An 18,686-nucleotide genomic window follows, 5' to 3' on the forward strand; every position below is an offset into this window, starting at 1 on the left:
CGACCGGCTCTTGATTTCGGCTCAGGTCATGGTCCCGTGGTTTGTGGGATCGATCCCTACTTCCTGCTGTCTGATCATAGCATGGAGCCTGCTTGGGATTCTCTATTTCCCTCTCTCTCTGTGCTTCTCCCCCACTCACAAGTGCTCTCTCTCCTTCTCTCTCTCAAAATAAACAAATAAACTAAAAAAAAAAAAAAAAAAAAAAAGAAATGCCATTTTGTGGTGGAGAAGAATTGACTGTCTCGCTCTGCCTTTCTCCCACCCAAGATTCGTGCCATCTCTTTGGCCCACCCCTTCAGACCACAAACGTCTTAGGATGCCTAAATTCCGTCTTCCATCTTCCTCAACCTTGGAAAAAACTTGGGGTCTTCGTTTAGACTTTAAATATAACATTTATACCAATCGTTAAAGCTCACAGATATTTATTTTTTTTTAATTTTTTTTTAACGTTTACTTATTTTTGAGACAGAGAGAGACAGAGCATGAACAGGGGAGGGTCAGAGAGAGAGGGAGACACAGAATCTGAAGCAGGCTCCAGGCTCCGAGCTGTCAGCACAGAGCCCGACGCGGGGCTCGAACTCACGGACCGCGAGATCGTGACCTGAGCCGAAGTCGGCCGCTTAACCCACTGAGCCACCCAGGCGCCCCAAAGCTCACAGATATTTAAATGTTAATGGCTTTGACTTTAATCTGCGGGATACATTTTTTTTTTTTTTTTAATTCTCCTTATCGAAAGAATAATAGGCAATACTGAGCTTCTGGAGTCTAACCATGGGCCGACTCTGAACTCTGACCTCGTACAGAAATACGGATTGCACAGCGTGCGTGTGTCTGCAATGATGCCTTTGGAAAGGAGAGAAAATGCCTGGGCCGGCCTCTTTCTCTGATGTAAACCTAATCTCTCTCCTTTCGCCCAAGATGGCTGGATGCCAGGGATTTGGTGCACATGTTCCTGAGGTCACACGTCTCTTGCGTTTCTGTATCCTCTCAGCTTCAAGATGAGGCTCTTGCTCAGGTTCAGGCCACTCTGGGAAGGAACAGTAGTGAGTTATCACTACTTCTCCCTGCTCCCAGGAGGAATGGGATGGAAAGCTGCTGACAGCAAGGCTGGCGGGAGATGCCGGGCGCTTCGGTGTGAGAGGACAAACCAGATCTCTATTGACAGCTCTCTCTGTGAGCAGCTTTCACTCTTCCTAATGACCTTGCAGGGCCACAGCGACGGCACCTACCGTGTCTCCACTGTGTCGGCCTCACGGTTCGGGGAGTGCTCTTTGTCTATACCGGCAAGCAGCCTGTGGACAATCATTTTATGTCATTTCGCCCCTCCCCTCTCCCGTGTGTGAGCAAGTGGAGAGAAAGGAAGTGACACAGCACAGTTGTTAAGAAGATGTGTGCTGAGTCAGAAAGATCCGGGTTTCCATATCTTTCCATCTCTTCTTGTGTGACGTTAGAACGCCCTTCAAGCCAGCCCTAGTTTACTCGTCTGTGCGATAAAGATAATAGTAACCACTTCCCCAGTGTTCTTGGGAGAATTAATTGAGACTGTATATATTAAGTGCCTGGTTCATAGTAAGCACACAATAATAATAGATGCCCTGAGTAGATAATCATGAGTTTCCTTCCCGTGATAACATAAAGCACTCAAAACCCCCCCTGTTCCTCCAATTACATATTCTGACATTTTTAAAATAGAATGCATTAAACTATGAACTCATTTGAACCACCATGTGATTGAAAAGGTAACGTCATCATCAGGGAACCAAAAGTTGCTAAATGCATAGAGTTTGTAAAATTTATTTATTTTTTTTTTAATTTTTTTTTCAACGTTTATTTATTTTTTGGGGGACAGAGAGAGACAGAGCATGAACGGGGGAGGGGCAGAGAGAGAGGGAGACACAGAATCGGAAACAGGCTCCAGGCTCTGAGCCATCAGCCCAGAGCCTGATGCGGGGCTCGAACTCACGGACTGCAAGATCGTGACCTGGCTGAAGTTGGACACTCAACCGACTGCGCCACCCAGGCGCCCCTAGAGTTTGTAAAATTTAAATGGGGCGATTTTGTGAAATCTCTGGAGGATACTAAGGAAGTGGCGGGCACTCGAGGACAGGACAGGTTTTATCCGTGCAAAGCCAATCAAACTCTTAATTTAAGTCACTTTTAGCATTAGGGTCTGTAATAATTCATGTTTTCCGGACAACTGGTATTTATTGTACCTCCTGCCTTTTTTATCCCCACCCCACAAAAGGTGAGATTCACAAGGGAAGAAATGTTCATTGGGAAGAAAACAATAGAGAAAACCGAGGCTCTGAATACATCGCCAATTGGATAGACCAGTTACTTACATTCACAGATACAGAGTCTCGTGGTTAGAGGGAATCCATTATTCATGGGTTATTTATTGGAACAAACTTTTGGCCGTGCAATTTTCCCTCTTAACTGCCCAAACGAACTATCGTTCCATCTTTCCTCCCTAGAAATCCCGGTGCGAAAGGAAGGAATAGAAGGGACAGGTAAAGGTGAAGTCGCCGTTCAACTACCATTTTTGTTGTAAAAGCAAAAAGAGCAGAGATTTCTGTAGCTTGTTTGAAAAGCTGGAACTTTCAGCCCTCTGCCAACAACCACAGCTGGAACTGACAAGGTCTGACATCTCCCCTGCTTTTCCTGCTCCCATTTTCTATGAAAATACTGTAGACACTGGATCAGGAAAGACAGCGGAGCCTTAAAATAATCAGTCTTTCAATTTGCCCCGTGTTAGTTTCCATAGGAAACAAAAGTGGGAACTGTAGCCAGCAGCAAGCAACTGTCTTGTTAGAACCCTCCCTTGTCGATTCAGCTGTGGCTGTTGGCTGAAATCTGAAAGTGGCATTTTTCAAAAGGCCCTTTGGCTTCTGAGTCTATGGAGTTTTCACTTTGGAAAGCAATAAAAACGAATGGAAAGAAGTGAAAATGACTTCCAACACCAAGTTTTCATATACCTTAGGATACTATTTCTCATGCAAAGAACTTTTCATTTCTCTGCCTTGTAGTTTATGTATGAGAACTGAAACGCATTTTATAAAAGCGAAAAGATACATCAAAAATGAAACGGTGCCTCTTTGGAAGGTTAAATCCTAGATCTTGGATGTGTGCTACCTTAACCGTAAACCTTATCGTGTGAAATTGCTTACATAAACATTCCATTTAGGGAGGTAGCTCAGTTTCCATTGGAACACCATCCCCGGTTCCTTCATATTTTACAAACACATTCCAAGTTACAGATGCTGGACAGATTGCCACAGAAGAAAAGTAGAGAGGATTTATTAGAAAACACAGCCAGCCGCGGAATTAAAATTGTTTTTAAAAATACATTCGCTTGGGAAAGAATATGACTCAAAAACTTTCCAATTGAACAGGACCTCCAGTTCTAATTCTTATACAAGTTTAAAATAAAGAAGCCTCAAAGCCATCATCATCTGGTGGAGTGATGATTTTACTGGGGAGGAAGCGTTTCACAAACACTCACTGCTGTGAATTACAGTTCAGCGGAGTAGTAATTCTTAGATAAAAGTTTTATGACAAGTCTGCGAGGTTTGCAAAATATCACACAAAGGTAGCTCCAAGTGATGTGTGATGGCTTCTCTGCTGTGGTCACCAAATTTATACGTTCCCTTAAGAGGGGAAAAATCCAACTGTATTGTAAGAGGCAGAAAGAGTGGAAAGGATACAAGGAGGGAAAGATTTACTGTATACACTGACACCATGTGAGTGGAGAGCAGTGTATCCGAAAGCCCCTTAAACCAAGGAGTAATCCACTAAAACCACCTGAATACATTATGTAATACATCTGTGAAAGCTCTGTCCTTTTACTTTCTCTTTGCTTTTTCACCTCCAACATCAACAACAAGAACCACGGCACAAGGGCAAGGCTCTGATTCTGTTGCTAAGTTCAACGTCAAAGCACGCCGTAATTTTCACGTGTAACCTTTTTCTTTAACTTTTGAATATTTATACCTAAAAAATAATGCTCTTTAGACTTATTTCCCACTCCTATCACCTGGGGGCATTAGTGTTCACATATCTTGCGCTTTTTTTTTTTTTTCCTTAATCAAAGAAGAGAATATGTTTTTATAGCTATTTATAGATTTCTCTATTTGATGTAAAAAATTTCAGGCAGTTTTTTTTTTTTTTAATAGCAAGGCCTGATGTGGAGCAAAACTAAATATCGGGTTGGCATGTGAGAAAGATCCTGCAAATTGGAAGTCAGAGATTTAGAAAGAACAAGACAATTCTGAAGGAAAATTTCTCTGCTTAAATACATCAGGAGTCCGGGGTTCCTTTCAAGTGGTGCTAAACAATTTGTGTGTAAGTAGAATTGCAATAATGGAAACACTGTTCAGCTTGCCTACTCTTCCTTCATAACTCATTAATGCCTGTGCTATGGGTTCTTTATGGGGCATCCATTAAGAGGGTAGAATAATAATAGTTTAATCCCCCTACACCCAATTATATATCCCCCTGAACCAGTGACTACCTCCCTTTCTCTCTCTCCCTGTGAATTATGTCTAATAAAATAGAATATGCTAACAGAGAGGATTAAAAAGACAACAAACCTCTCTCTTCCCAACGTTAAAAATTACAAATAGGAACTGTAATGCAACAAAAATAGCCAGAGTGGGCCAAGGTGGATAATGATGTATAGAGGGGATACCAGCCCCTCAGCCCATCTCTTATCATTAATAATAACGCCACACCCGACAAAAGAAAAGAGACTGCCCACCAGAACAAAACTCCACAAACACCCAAGACTTTATTAAACAACCCATTTTAGAACTTAAATCATTAGGCTGCATCTGCATGGGTTCTTCAGAAGGGCTGTCTGCGAGAAATAATGGATTGTCTGCAAACTTTTATCTTGGCTATTGCCTCTAGAGTTGTGCTATTTAATTATTAAAATGTGGTATTAATGAAACATGCAATCCTGGAAAGGAAACCACTTTTATCATTGCACATGAAAGGCAAAAATTTAATATACTGAGGACACTGTATACACATTACAAATATATTTGCATCCACCTTCCAAATAGCATGCACCCCCGTCTCCCCCCTCCCCTCCTTTACAGCTGCTCAATCTGCAAGAATGTGCACAAGTAATTTATCTGAAATGGCCACTATTGTTCTTGATTCTGATTTGATTCCAAAAAAGCCAAATAATAGAAACCATTCTGAACATCTATTTTGTGCACCTGTTGTGCGGCATTATGATACTCCGCGATTTTCATTTACGTCACATCTCTTGACATGCCTTTGATACACCATGCTGCTTTGCTCAACAAAAATCCAGGATGCTGGAAACCAATGCCATCTTATTTTATTAACAAAATGACAACGGTACATGCTAACTGCCTGGGAGCTCTGGAAGGAAACAGGGGCACATCAACCTCGCCACCAGCCATTTAACTAACGTTAAGAAGACTTAAAATAGCTGAAGAGCCTGGGTGGGGGGGACTCAATATACAAGATATTAATATCGCTAATGATGTTGCTACTTAGGCAAAACAATAGGACCTTGGTAGTTTCATTTTTTTCCCCCTTGTTGCTTTGGTTTTTGAATGCAATGTCAGTAGAGAATCTGAATAGTTTTTCAGCTCCACTCTATGTGTGGGCTGGTTTCTTTGTTGATCAGCTCAAGAAGGCATGGGATCCTGCATTTGCTGCCTTTCAAGTCCACAGCATCGTCTTTATTAACATTTCAATATTACGGCTCCAACCCTTTCAAATACTTCCTTAGTGGCTTCTTACCTTGGCTTCCCTGGGCAATGGCACTGCGATTGTATGGAGACTTACAGTGACCAAAAAGGGTTGGTTGTGATACTTTGTGGGTAAGGGGGCCATAAGCTTCACGTAGTACTGACAGACACACGGATCTTGAAGTAATGAAATACCCAAGCTGCCTTGGCTGTCTTCTGTGTGTATCAGCACGCTCTCGCATGCTGAGTATAATTGTGCACATGCTTATATTGCCCACGTATGTAAGTACGACCATCTTTACTTACGTCAAATAACCATAAAGCCAAGATCTGATTGCTCCCTGCTAAGGTGACAGTGTCGGGAACTTGGGTGTGCTTCGTAGGCGGTATTGGTGAATCATAGAAAGTGGCTCCATTCAAAAATCGGAAGATGGAAACTGTCTGACTCACAGAATCCTAGCATGAAAAGGGACCTCTAGGGTCCAATCCGGCCCTCCCCTAATGGAGGAATCAATCCGTCCTCAACATCTTTGACAGATGGTCTTCCAGGTTCGGTGTGAACTTTCCCTTGAAGGGCAAATTCTGCTTAACAAAGCAGTCCGCTCTATTTGTAAACGGCCCTAATGGTTGGGTGGTTTTCTTGACGTTGCGTTGAGACGGCGGCCTTTCCAAGCAGAACTGGGTAATGTGCAGAAGCGTTAATGCCAGCCAGGGCCCCCTTCGTGCGTGTGGGACCTGTGTGGTCACGTGCCACCCCATGGTTGGTTTCATGCTCTGCTGTCATTGTCTTGAAATCCTTACTCATTTCTCACAAGGGGTCCCGACCATTTCGTGTTGTAGCGGGCCCCACAAACTACATAGTGGATCTTGCCAATTGTAATTGGAGATGAGTGACCAATAGGAACTCTTACATAGCATGCTTTTGTGGGCTTCCAATGCTATATTATTTTGTTACCCCCTCCCCCTCCCCCCGTCATCTATCTATCTATACGTCTTGTCAACAGAATTACATAATATTCCTTGGACTTCCTTGCAAACCAGTTTTTAATTCATGGATTCCCCCCCCCCCCATTTCCCAGTGCCATCATGCCACTTAATTCAGTGGGGTTCCAGGATGGGTAAGGAATACAAACTTGACTAAAGAACAGTCTCTGAACTTCAGCATTATTAAGCTTCTCTGTCCTTTGCTTTTGAAATACTAACCCAAATCCTCCCTGTCAATCAAAGGAGAAGTACGTGTTTTGGCTAAGTGAGGCAGGGTCTAAGCTAACCAGTAGCATCCTCGGAACACTTGGTTTGAATGCTGATTCGTGCTTCTTACTGATGCTATGACTTTGGAAATGACACTTACCTCGGCTGTCTCCCTTTCCCCCCCTTGGGCCTGGCTGCCCCCCAGGGCTGCAGCAAAGCTTGCCAAGTAGTGCTGAGTGAGCCTGGGGATTTTCTGAACTCGGGTGCAGAGTTTCCCTGGGGGCCAGCCTAGCGCTATGTTTCTCCCATCCCATCCTGCTACAGAGACCCCAGACGAACATCTCAGGACCTCCATCAGACCATATGCTCACGGTGAATGCAGGCCTGGTGTTTTTTTTGTCTTGTTTTTGCCCGCTGTTCTTTAGGTACCCTGTATCATCTTGGTCACATGGAAGAAATTCTGTGAAAAGTTTTCAAGGAAGAACGAAGCTACTAGAACCTTTCTAGGTAGTGGGAATTGAGCCCAAGTGATTATTAGAAGGTATTCTGGGTGAGTCATTTAAAGCATTAGGATTAAAGTTGGGAGAATGATCCAAGAGCAAGAGAGAGAGAGAGAGAGAGAGAGAGAGAGAGAGAGAGAGAAAGCACAACCCCAATCCTGCCCCCGCCAGGACTGTCTGTCTAGTGGGGCAGTGGGGACCACATGTGAAGAGGTGGGAGAAGCCAGAACGCCAAGAGATTGGGAATCTGAAGAACAGAATCTAAAAACTGAACTGGTCAATAAAACAAAGAGTCTTGGGGTATCTTTAATCTCTATTCCCAAGAAGGACACATAGTTTTTATGAGATATAAATACCCCACTCTCATTTGAAAGCCTACTTCAGCAGATACGAAAATGCATTAAGTGATCACGATTTGTTAAAGTCTACTCTTATGGCCATGTTTATTATCGTATGTGAGTTTTATTACAACTCTACTATTTTTTCCTACCACTTGGTGAAATAAAATGCAGTTGTAATTAAATTAAAAAATTTTTTTGGCAGTAAAAACTGAACATCTCTTAGAAGACACAATGAAATAATGTGCAGGAAAGTGCTGCAAAAAGATATTTCCGCATAAAGTATTATCACCCTAAAAGTAAATTGCAATGTTTGGATCTAAGAAACAGAAAAACGATACCCTTAGTTGAGCATAAGAAGTGAGTATTTGGAGATTTCCATATTGCATACTGTTTTGAAGGTACATTTGAATGACTTTGAAATCTTTTCAGAAGAGTGGCTTTTTTTGTAGTGAAACATTTTGGTGTTTATTTCAGATGAATAACCAGTCAACTGCACCCAGACTCTGGGTGTTCCCTGCAGCCTAGTGGTTAGGACGCATTTGCCAATTGTTCAAGAACCTTGAGCTCACAACAGAGGACCTGGGTTATTTCCAAATACCATTCCCCTTAAAGAAAAGTCATGCAAGTCTGTTTCAAGCCGAAAGTTGAAGCAGTAGGTTGCACGTAGGTGTTTGAATTCTGAAACATACATTTCGTTGTGTACAATCACAAGTTCCTGAAGAAATTTTTTTTTCCCACAGGGGAAAAAAAAGATAGCTTTTAGGGGGAAAATGTTCATTTTATGTGTGAGACCAGTTGGTAGGAGTGAGATATTTTTATTGATTTAAACGACAGCAACTTTGTTTTTTAGTTTTTTTTTTTAATTAAAAAAATTTTTTTAACGTTTATTCATTTTTGAGAGACAGAGAGAGGCAGGGGATGAGTGAGGAAGGGGCAGAGAGAGAGGGAGACACCGAATCGGAAGCAGGCTCTAGGCGCTGAGCTGTCAGCACAGAGCCTGACGTGGAGCTCGAACTCACAGACTGCGAGCTCATGACCTGAGCCAAAGCCGGACGCTCACCAACTGAGACACCCAGGCTCCCCAAAATGACAGTGACTTTGTAATCAAATAAAACGTTAAACTTAGAAAGACAGAAAGAATTTGCCACAAGGAAGAAATGGGAGATTAGAACGGCACATGTGATACGGAAGATACACATGGCTTCTTGCCCAGCACTTATCAGAAGGGGACTTTGAACCTTGCGTTACACTTAACTTCTCTTGTTCCAATTACCTTCTCTGAACCTCAAGAGTTACCTTTGTGGCCATTGTCTACTAGAAAGGTAAGAGGAACCAGGAAGGAAGCTTAAGTCTGTTGACGTTCTGGTTGGTTTTACAGAGCAGAGGAGGCTGGATGTATTTAAAATAGAGTTTCAGTGTACAGGCTTTCTCTGCCCCCACCTTCCCGTGGCATTCAGCCTCCTCTGTCACCTCCAGCAAGGAGAGGACGTTCAGTGCTGGGTGACTTTATGGTGTCATTCATGTCTCTGGCTTCCACTGTCCATTACATTCAGCAACTCATATAGAGATACACTGTTTCTCATGCCTCACTTCTTTTTTGAAGGCTTTTGGAAAAGCCTGGACGTGTCTATGTCAGCCAGAACAGAGAGATATTCTGAGCAAAAACAAACTATTCTAAAACCACGTGGATATATTTTTAAAAATTTTATTACGACGGACAGAAAGAACCCCGATCGAAGAGCGTGAGGTAAGATTTCATTAAAATCAGAAGATACGACTGCATCGTCTCTAATATATTCATTTCCAGAAATGTTCCCATTAAGTAAAAGAGCCTCTTCTGAAGTAGACTCCCGGGTACCACAACGGGCTCCAGGGGAACAAGAGGGAATGCCCATTTTCCTCATGTAATTCCTCTTCCCTACCTTCACCTGGACTATGGGACAATGTTCATCAATTGCTACTCTGATCTGTTCTCTCTCAAGCTGAGGTTCTCTTTCTCACTTTCCCTTCCTTCAAGTTCTTTATCTTCCTACAATGACAGACCATGTCTGCCCACAAATGTCACGATAGCCATGTTCTCAAAATGTCACTGGCCTGCTTGATCCAATTTTTACTCCAGGGAAAAGCAGAGTACCACATGACACAAGACGCTGCGTCTGTGAATCTCAGAAATCTGTGAACTTCCCAGGTGGGAAACGTGTACCTTTGGGAAGGTCTTTGTTGCCAACAGATCTGTCTTTTTCGGGGGTGTCTGTGGAATTGTAGAAAGACTGTTCCAGATGAAAAGCAGAAGTATTTTTAAATGATTCCCCCGATCACTTGGGCTTGGTGGGCCTGTGTGGGACAGACTGGGGTCATTTTTCTTCCCTTCTCTCCCCAGGTCGTGGGAAAGCTTGAGCCTATAAAGGCAACCAAGGTGAACTCGCTCATTCCACACAACGGGGTAGATCATTCACCACGGGGTGTTCTTGATAGTGCTCTGTCCACTCTAATTTTAAGTATCTAAGCAATGGGAGTCCCACCACCTCCCTCGGAAGATTACCCTACAGTCTAATAGGCTTCGACATTAAGAAGATTTTCAATTGGTAATTGGTAATCAACCTAAATTTCCCTTTTCTTAATTTCATCCCATTACCCCAAACCCTGTCCTCTTGTTCCACCTAGCTCCTCACCTTCATTAGTGTTTACACTCCCCAAATAGTAATAGATAGCTGGCAACGCACGCACACACACACACACACACACACCCCAGAAATGACCACAAAAAACTAACCCGCTCTCAGTCATCACTTGGCTAGACCACAGATAGTTACTTCTCCTTGAAAAATATGTCTGTTCCCTCATACGCTGTTCTCCTCAAAGGCATCCTGTAATATTAAAAGGTTCAAGTATTTTTTTTAATAATCCAAAAAACATCTATAAGTGTAAACCACGGCAGTCTGTAATGGACTAGAGGGGAATGAAGGCATTCTTAACGTGGGCGGGCGATAATGGTATAGCTACATTCACCTTCTTTTGCCCTTGGCACAGACGGAGCAAACCATTAAAACAGTTGGCGGAAGGCTTTTCCCCCGAAGTTGTCTATTTCTATACTAGTTTTATATCATCCTTGCCTGTTATGGATTGAACGAGTGTTTTTCCTGTTGTACAAAAACGTTCCTTGACAATATATTTTCTACCAATAATCATTATTTTAATAAAACCAGTGACATTAATGTGAATAATTTGTGTTATTACGGAGGGGCATAAAATATTACAAGATAGGACTTATGGGAAAACCAAGCCCTAACTTAGGTCTCATTCATAACACGACCTGTTCTTTTTTATTTTTAGACTGCTTTACCAATTTGATTTACTGGCGACGGGAAAAGACTCTGCTTCAGCAGCGAACTTTCAAAATAATATACGTTTTAGAAATCAAGTTTTCGATTCATTTTCCTCCAATGTTGCAAAACGCCCTCCCTGGTCTCTGTTTAGGAAATAATTAGATCCCTGTAGTAGTGGCTGGGGTCTGCCTCTATCCTTCAACACTGTGATAGTGCTTGATTCTTCTCACTTTTATCTTGAATTTTAAGCCGGTTTTCTGCGTATATTCATAATAACTGACACAAGTCTTACACGAAGGAACAAGCCAACGGAACAGAAGAACTATGACATAACTTTTGGAAGGTTATTCTGTGGACCATACCCTGGAACACTTGATTCGGTAAGATAGCATTTTCATGCTACCAGCTACTGGCATTGCTGAAGACATTTATGAGCCTTTCTGGAAAATTTCTGGTAGATATCACGAACGTTTGTATCCGTTGCCAGATTCAGCATGTGGACCCAAGTCCCAGGCTGAGTCTTCACCGTCTCTGTACTTCCTTCCTTAGGCTGCGTGGTCCAATGTCTAGGGCGTGCCACTGATTTCTAAGAATTTCTTGTTCATGTATTTGTTGGCGGCATGTAAGTTGAAACCAACAAAAGGGAAGGCCAGAAAACTTAGAGTGGAAGGGAGGAAATCCACTAAGATAACACGGTGGCATTGCAAGGCATTAAACATAAAGAAAGAGCTGACTAATCAGGGCCACGGAAGGAAAAGAAGGGTGGCCAATTTCTAGGTCTTCTGAAATGTGGCATAAAATTGACGGGTCTTCGGTCCTGTTGATGTTAATGTCACAAAGTGCCAACAGCGCCCAGCAGGTGGGATTCTCTGTTTTCAATTTCAAATGGTGGGGAGAGCGAATCTGGCTTTATTTGGGCCCCTGTTGAGATGAACCTATGAACTGGGGCAGGGACTTGGTCTCAAGACATTTGCAGCTAGAGCCCTTGTGCCTCCGAGATCCATCCCAGAACTGGAGAAACCGGGGTGAAAAATCCATACATAAAAGGAGTCTCACCTTCTGGAGTTAAAGTTATATTGCATGGCAGGTACTGAAGATTAATTTGACACATTGCTATCAGTATTTGTTCAACATTACATCCCCCTCTTTTTCTGAGATTGGCATATGAAGTTTCTAACATTCCTTGGGTTATTGGTAGTAGGCATGTGTGCGAAAATCTAGGATCTTTCAAGTGTCGCTGGTTGCAAAATGGTAGTCCCAATACAACTTGTAGATAAGCAAAAATATAATTTATTTTCTTTATTTTGGCGGCGGCTCATCTTGGCCTCTTCCTGAGCCCTCAATCAGCAGTGAGTGAGGGTAGGGGAGAGAAATTAATTAAATGTCCAATCAAGTTTGGAGCTGTCAGGCCTGATCATTTAAGCCGTCTTTCTTAATTGGTGTTCATTCTTCCATTTGGATAAAAGGCCCACTCTCTTATGTATTTGCCCCCTTCCCCGCTTCTTCCCCTAAGATGACATTTTGCTGTGTGGGGAAAGGTGGGTGCGATTTATGAATTCTGCCGGCCCTGGGAATAAAGTAGGAATTCTCAGATTCACATGGTAGCTTTGTATTCTCTTCTGGCCCTTTCCTTGCTGACTCTACTGTCTGTCTAGTCTCTAGAGGCCTGCTTGCGTTCCTGGAAGCAGTCGGGAGCTGGTGAACTCATGATCCTTTATTTTGGCTGGGATAGAATGATAGGGGAAGGGCATGTCACTGTTCCCAGCCCTATGAACTCAGTTCGGCCCTCTGTGTCTATAGAACCACTTTCTTGCCGACTGTTCCATCCAGCTCAGGGGCCAGTGGTCACTCCTAGTCACTCCCTGTGGGGCTGCTTGCCCTGTGACAACAGGTCCCCCCCCCCCCTTACATAACCGGGGATAGCTAGGGAAGCTCATAGGCCCTCCCTCTGTCTTATCACGTGACTAGGGCAACAGTCATTTTGGTGTTTGGTTTCTTTATAAGAAACATTATGCCCATTCTACGAGTTTTTGAGGACAAACATCGTATGGAAAGCATCTAGAGCTGTACCTTTAAAACGCAGGTCTTGTTTGTTCTGGACATTCAACTTTTCTGTACACTTTCAGAGATCAAAATATTGAGGTCTAAAGATTATTTCCATGGGCATGAAAGTCACAGTTTCCAGAGATTTTCTGACTGTACAACTTTTCATTTCATAGGCCAAATAGAAGCCTTGTCTTCAACAGTAAATTTAGATTTCAAATTGTTCCCGGACTAACTTCCTGGACTCCCTCCTGTAATCTGCTACTCTGTGGGGATTTTCTGAGGCTGCCTAAGTCTTAACAGAAAATCCAAATGTTCATAGTTCTTGGTGGACTTTTGGGATCTCTAATGGCCTTTCTTATTATCACACACATCTAAATGGCAGAGTATTTTTTCCGATGAAGATTGGTATTGCAAATGGCTTCTCTATTGAAAGTAACTATTTTTTTTTTTTTTTTTTTTTTTATAAAAACAACATAAACCGCTTTATTCAAATCTAGTGTCGCGCTTTGAGAACTAACTCCAGAGATATATTTTCAGGGGTATCTCCCCAGTGCCCAGTGTCTGGATTCCAGCTTGCATTCTCTTTGTTGTTTCTGGTTTTCGATTACTACACCTGCAGGAATGTAAAATAAACTTTCCTTACTGGGAAAGTTACAGGGTATACATACATTGGATCTCTTTCCTTATTCTCATTAGGACCTTTTCAGAGAATGCCATGGATTTGCCTTCCCCTGCCACTTGCAATGTTTCTCTAGCTAGATCCTAGAACTGCTGGGTGCTTAGCATTTGGGGTTCTATTTAGACCTACTTGAGCGGGTCAGGTCATTTATTTCTTTTGGATAAGCATGCATGTGTCTTCAGAGGATTCACACACTTAGGAAGACTGGGGGCCCCGGGTGGAGAACCTGTGGCTTTCAAATATCTTTCTTTCATGTGTGATGACCTCTAGCTGGTGCAGGGGCGGGATCCAACCAGTGAAAGGGCCTCCTGTTCTCCTCCTGGGCTCAACCAGGGCCATTCACTCACCCATTCACCTTCTTCTCAAGAAAGATTCCTTGAGTGTCCACCGTTTCCCAAGAGTTACGAGGGATCAAGAGAACACAGAAATCTATCTTTGGCCACAATGCACGCTGAGCCCCAGCCAGTGTTCTTTTTCTTACTGGTAGAGGGATGCAGATAATGAAATATGGAAGGTCAGGTTATGGTCACCACAAACATCAGCAAATGGAATTTAGTATAAACTAAATTCCCATGCCAAGTACCTCCATTACAGTCATTATCTTCAATATTTTAAACACATTATTTTATTAAGTGCTTGCAGACACACTGAGCTATCGCATTTACGGAGCACACGTACTACAACATGGAGGACAGCCGGCTTGGCCGCCATCAAAGACAGAGAGGCATAGACTGATGTAAGGCGAACATTCGTTCTTCATTGAGGTCATTCCCAAACAAACAACATGATATAGCATTTGTGTCCTGCAGATGAAATCGAAGATGAACACATGAATTACTAGAAGTATCATCTGGCTCAATGCGAACTTTTGGTATATATTACAGGTATATGATACGTCAGACCGTGGCGTAGAATCTTGTCTGCTAGATATAGTTCTCGATTTTTACCTTCAAAGTCAGCTTTGTGACTCTTCATTTTTTTAAAAATGTTGGTTTATTTATTTTGAGTGAGAGAGAGAGTGTGCACCAGCGGGAGAGAGGCAGAGAGAGAGAGGAACAGAGAGAATCCCAAGCAGGCTCCACATTACCAGCACAGAGCCCGACATGGGGCTTGATCTCACAAACTATGAGAACGTGACCTGAGCCAAAATCAAGAGTCGGGTGCTTAAATGATTGAGCCACCCAGGCACCACATGACTTTTTTCTTTCTTTCTTTCTTTCTTTCTTTCTTTCTTTCTTTCTTTCTTTCTTTCATGTTTATTTGTTTTTGAGAGAGAGAGGGAGAAAGAGCGTGAGCAGGGGAGGGGCAGAGAGAGGGAGACACAGGATCCGAAGCAGACTCCAGGCTCTGAGCTGTCAGCACAGAGCCCGACGTGGGGCTCGAACTCATGAAAAGTGAGATCTTGACCTGAGCTGGAGTCAGATGCTCAACTGACTGAGCCACCCAGACACCCCCACATGACTCTCCTTAAGAGCATAATTGCTTCAGTCTCCCTCTCTCTTTCTTTCTGGATATGTGTGTGTGTGTGTGTGTGTGTATACACACATAACATAGATGTATATGCCTATGTATTTTTATGGATCCTTAGATCGTTTGTGAGGACCTTGTTTTCTAAAACCAGTGCTCATGTTGTCATTTTTTTTAAAAAGGTATTTTATTGTCGCTATATAATTTCATTATTTAAAAGAAGCCTATGCAGCAACGTAACAAATTTACTTCTTAAAACATCACTGAGGTATCAAAAAAGTCCCTATAATGCCAATAAGTGTTCCCCCTGCAGAACCTGTACAAATCAGACAAAAAAATTGGGGCTTTTTAACATCATCATCTAACAAGCCATACAATAACCAACTGGCTCTCTTAGTGAGGTTAGAGCAAAAACACATACTACTGGATAATAGTAGAAATTATCCATCTCTCAATCCAAACCTTACCAGCGGTGCCCCTCACCACCATTTTCCTCTTCCTGCTGTAAGACTGTGCTGTCTTTATCAAACAACCTCTAACGCTGTTTTCAGGCTAGTATTATTTTGCCACATCTTCTTTGACTGTTACTGGGTTCATCAACCTGTTGTACCTGATAAGGAGGGGAGCTTCCAATAAGTTACTAAAGCTTTCGATGAATCTCCTCTCCCAGGGCTCTTGGTCAACAGGTGCACAATGGTGAACTTACGGATTTTGTGGTAAAAGGAAAATTTGTTGTAATGCCAAACGCTCACCCACTGAATTTCAGAAATGGCGCCATGACCTTCCCACAAACCACCGGGATGGCCGAAGCACGGATTTATGAAAGTTAACTTCTGGCCTTGTGCCGAGTTACGGCAGAAGTTACTGCTTCCGGGTGAGTGAGTGGATGGGATCCCTTTGCTGATTAGTTTTTTTTTTTTTTTTAATTCCTTTCTACCTTAGGTGGAATGATTTATGCTGAGCCCAGAGTCAGAGAGCAGTCGCTCCCTGCCCTTCTCTTAAGCAATTTATTTTCATTTACTTTCTACCCATCTTTACCAGTTTGGTATAATTAATGATACATCCATACATGAACCAGGGAGAAGCTTCTTTTCCTTATGGTTCCCTACGAAGTGGTTTCAGGGCAATGACAACTCCAAGGAGAAACTAGGCTTGAACGCAGAGTTCCCACTACTCTCAGCCCCCCTGACACTTCACCAGGTGTCCAGAGCGCTGCCTCTGAGAACCTCACAGCAGCTTGTCCCTGATTGCCGAAAAATTCCCCAAAAGGCGGGACAAGTGTAAGGAGAACATTTGCCACAATCCAGTCTCTAGTGACATGACCCCGGATGAAGGTCGTCGCGTTCAAAAGCGTCATATTTAGCAGCTCTTCAGGCAGAGACCACAATGGATTTTGTAAAAGCGCACCAGGATGGCAAAAACAGTTCAACCCCATTAGGAGAGAGTCCTTATTTTATATTTCCCCCCTTATCTAAAACGGGCAATTGCTTTTCTGCCAAATAGGCTCAAAAGGGCCATGAAAACTAAAGTCCTTCAAAGCTGTTAAACGCATCCTCAAATTTACAATAAAATTCAGCATGACAAATCTTCCAGTAAAGTCTCTGGAGCATCATAGCAGCACTTCGACAATTTTTCTTTAAGTTAGCATGTTAGTATTCAACACCTTGAGCTACAAGGAAAGCAAATGTGGGCAAGGCAAGCAAAACAAAACAAAAACCAAAAGAGGAAAAAAAAAAAAAAGCCACCACCGACAAAGACAGTGGAAAAAAAAAAAAAAAACGCACACAGCCACGCACGCTACCAGGCATATGCCAAAGTAAACAATCGGTGTGGGTTTGCCACGGCTCTGCCCTGCAGGTACACCACAGGCAGCACGGGAGCTAATGGACGGGGAAAGAGAAAGGCGGATGGAAGGGGAAAGAGAAGGCAGAGTGCGAGAGCCGCGGAGCCGGAGCAGGACGGCCTGATTGTAAGCCTCAAGACACAACATCAGCCATGCAAAACAGGACATACCTTTCTGACTTGCTGGTTCTGTCGGCTGAGACAAAGCAGTCCTATTCACAGCGGGAGGCCAAATCAAAATGAAATTTTATTTAGTCTGCACTGTCCCCAGATTGGGTTTCAGAATGACTGCTTTAGGAGATAGCATGGATGTGGCTGATGCATGCTTTGCATATGAAACTGCAGTAGGAAAAGAAATCTACATAATCAAAAAAATCTGTGCTCTGTGTATGTGACAAAAAGCCTGGACTACAGTGATTTTACTGCAGGGTATGTTTTCAGGCAGGCCCTTTTGGGGTGAAACGCGTTTAAAAAAAATGTCTTCTACAATATTAGCAGCAAATAGTCAGAAATCTGTAATACACCACGAAAAAATCTATAGATTCCTGCTTGCAACTCTGCCACATCGAAATCATTGTGATTTTTCAGCAGATTTATGAATGCATCAAAAATTTGCGGCAGGGAACCGACTGAATTTTCAAACATGCGCAGATTATTTTGAAGGCGTTTATTCTGACAATTACTATACCCCTGAACCCCGACAAAATAAATGGAAAGCTTAAGTCTGATGCAATCCTGAAATAAACACTGAGAGTCCCTTTGACTTTGCTCTGGGAAGACAATTAACTCATTCATATTTAAAGGCTATTTTTAAAAAGAGGAAAAAAAATCTTTCAAAATACGGGCGAGATATCGAAAATATTTTTAAAATCAAGAGAAGGGGCTGTAAAATGTATATAGAATTCACATCAGGGAATCTTTGAAAAAAATGCTTATATATACACCTATATATATATATATATATATATATATATATATATACACACACACACATACAGATACACTGACTGTGTTCTTAATACAGGGTTATCACTGGCTTTGGCCAGGAAAGGGAAGTGGCAAGCAAGGTATAGTGAAACAAGGGGGCAGAATAGAGCCTGTTGATAAATATATATTATTTCTCAAAGAAATACTTATCCCAGCTTGATTTTGATAGATCAGTTCCTTGAGGTTGGACTCTGCCAATCATTTTCTTTGAAGAGGGGAAAAAAAAATAAAATAGAATAAGAGATTGAAAGAAAGAAAACCTACCTGCGTACAATGGTAGCAAAAAGACAAGGCAGGCTCTCCCCACTGCGCAGGGCTCTGAAAAACCTGGACAGTCATCATTCTGCCTTACGAAGTATTCCTAAGGACAAGAGGGATAGGAAATCTGCCCATGTGAGCTGTGAAGAGGTAGTCTCCAAGCCTACAACCCAGAGCAGCAGACAAACTTCTCTCAATAATGAGATACAAATAGCTCAAATAATATGCTTCCACACAGCCCCAGCAGAAACCCCCAACTACGGAACTCTGGACCGATACCCCTTAGAGAAACAGTCAAGACTCATTGTGTGATTCAGGTTTGG

At 42.6% G+C, this 18,686-nt stretch overlaps 1 long non-coding RNA gene across 2 annotated transcripts in view; it reads right to left on the bottom strand.

Annotated features, from left to right (window-relative positions):
- Window positions 1-17,755, bottom strand: part of LOC123580619 — an 81,929-nt gene extending 64,174 nt beyond the window's left edge. Inside the window, exon 1 of one of the 2 annotated variants that reach the window (XR_006703399.1) lies at window positions 17,290-17,755. This is a non-coding gene — a long non-coding RNA (uncharacterized LOC123580619). The remainder of the gene's footprint in view (window positions 1-17,289) is intronic. The other variant, XR_006703400.1, reaches the window with a different exon arrangement.
- Window positions 17,756-18,686: the final 931 nt, after the last annotated feature.

The sequence above is a fragment of the Leopardus geoffroyi genome, chromosome A3, assembly GCF_018350155.1.
Source record: "Leopardus geoffroyi isolate Oge1 chromosome A3, O.geoffroyi_Oge1_pat1.0, whole genome shotgun sequence".
NCBI classification, from domain to species: Eukaryota; Metazoa; Chordata; class Mammalia; order Carnivora; family Felidae; genus Leopardus; species Leopardus geoffroyi.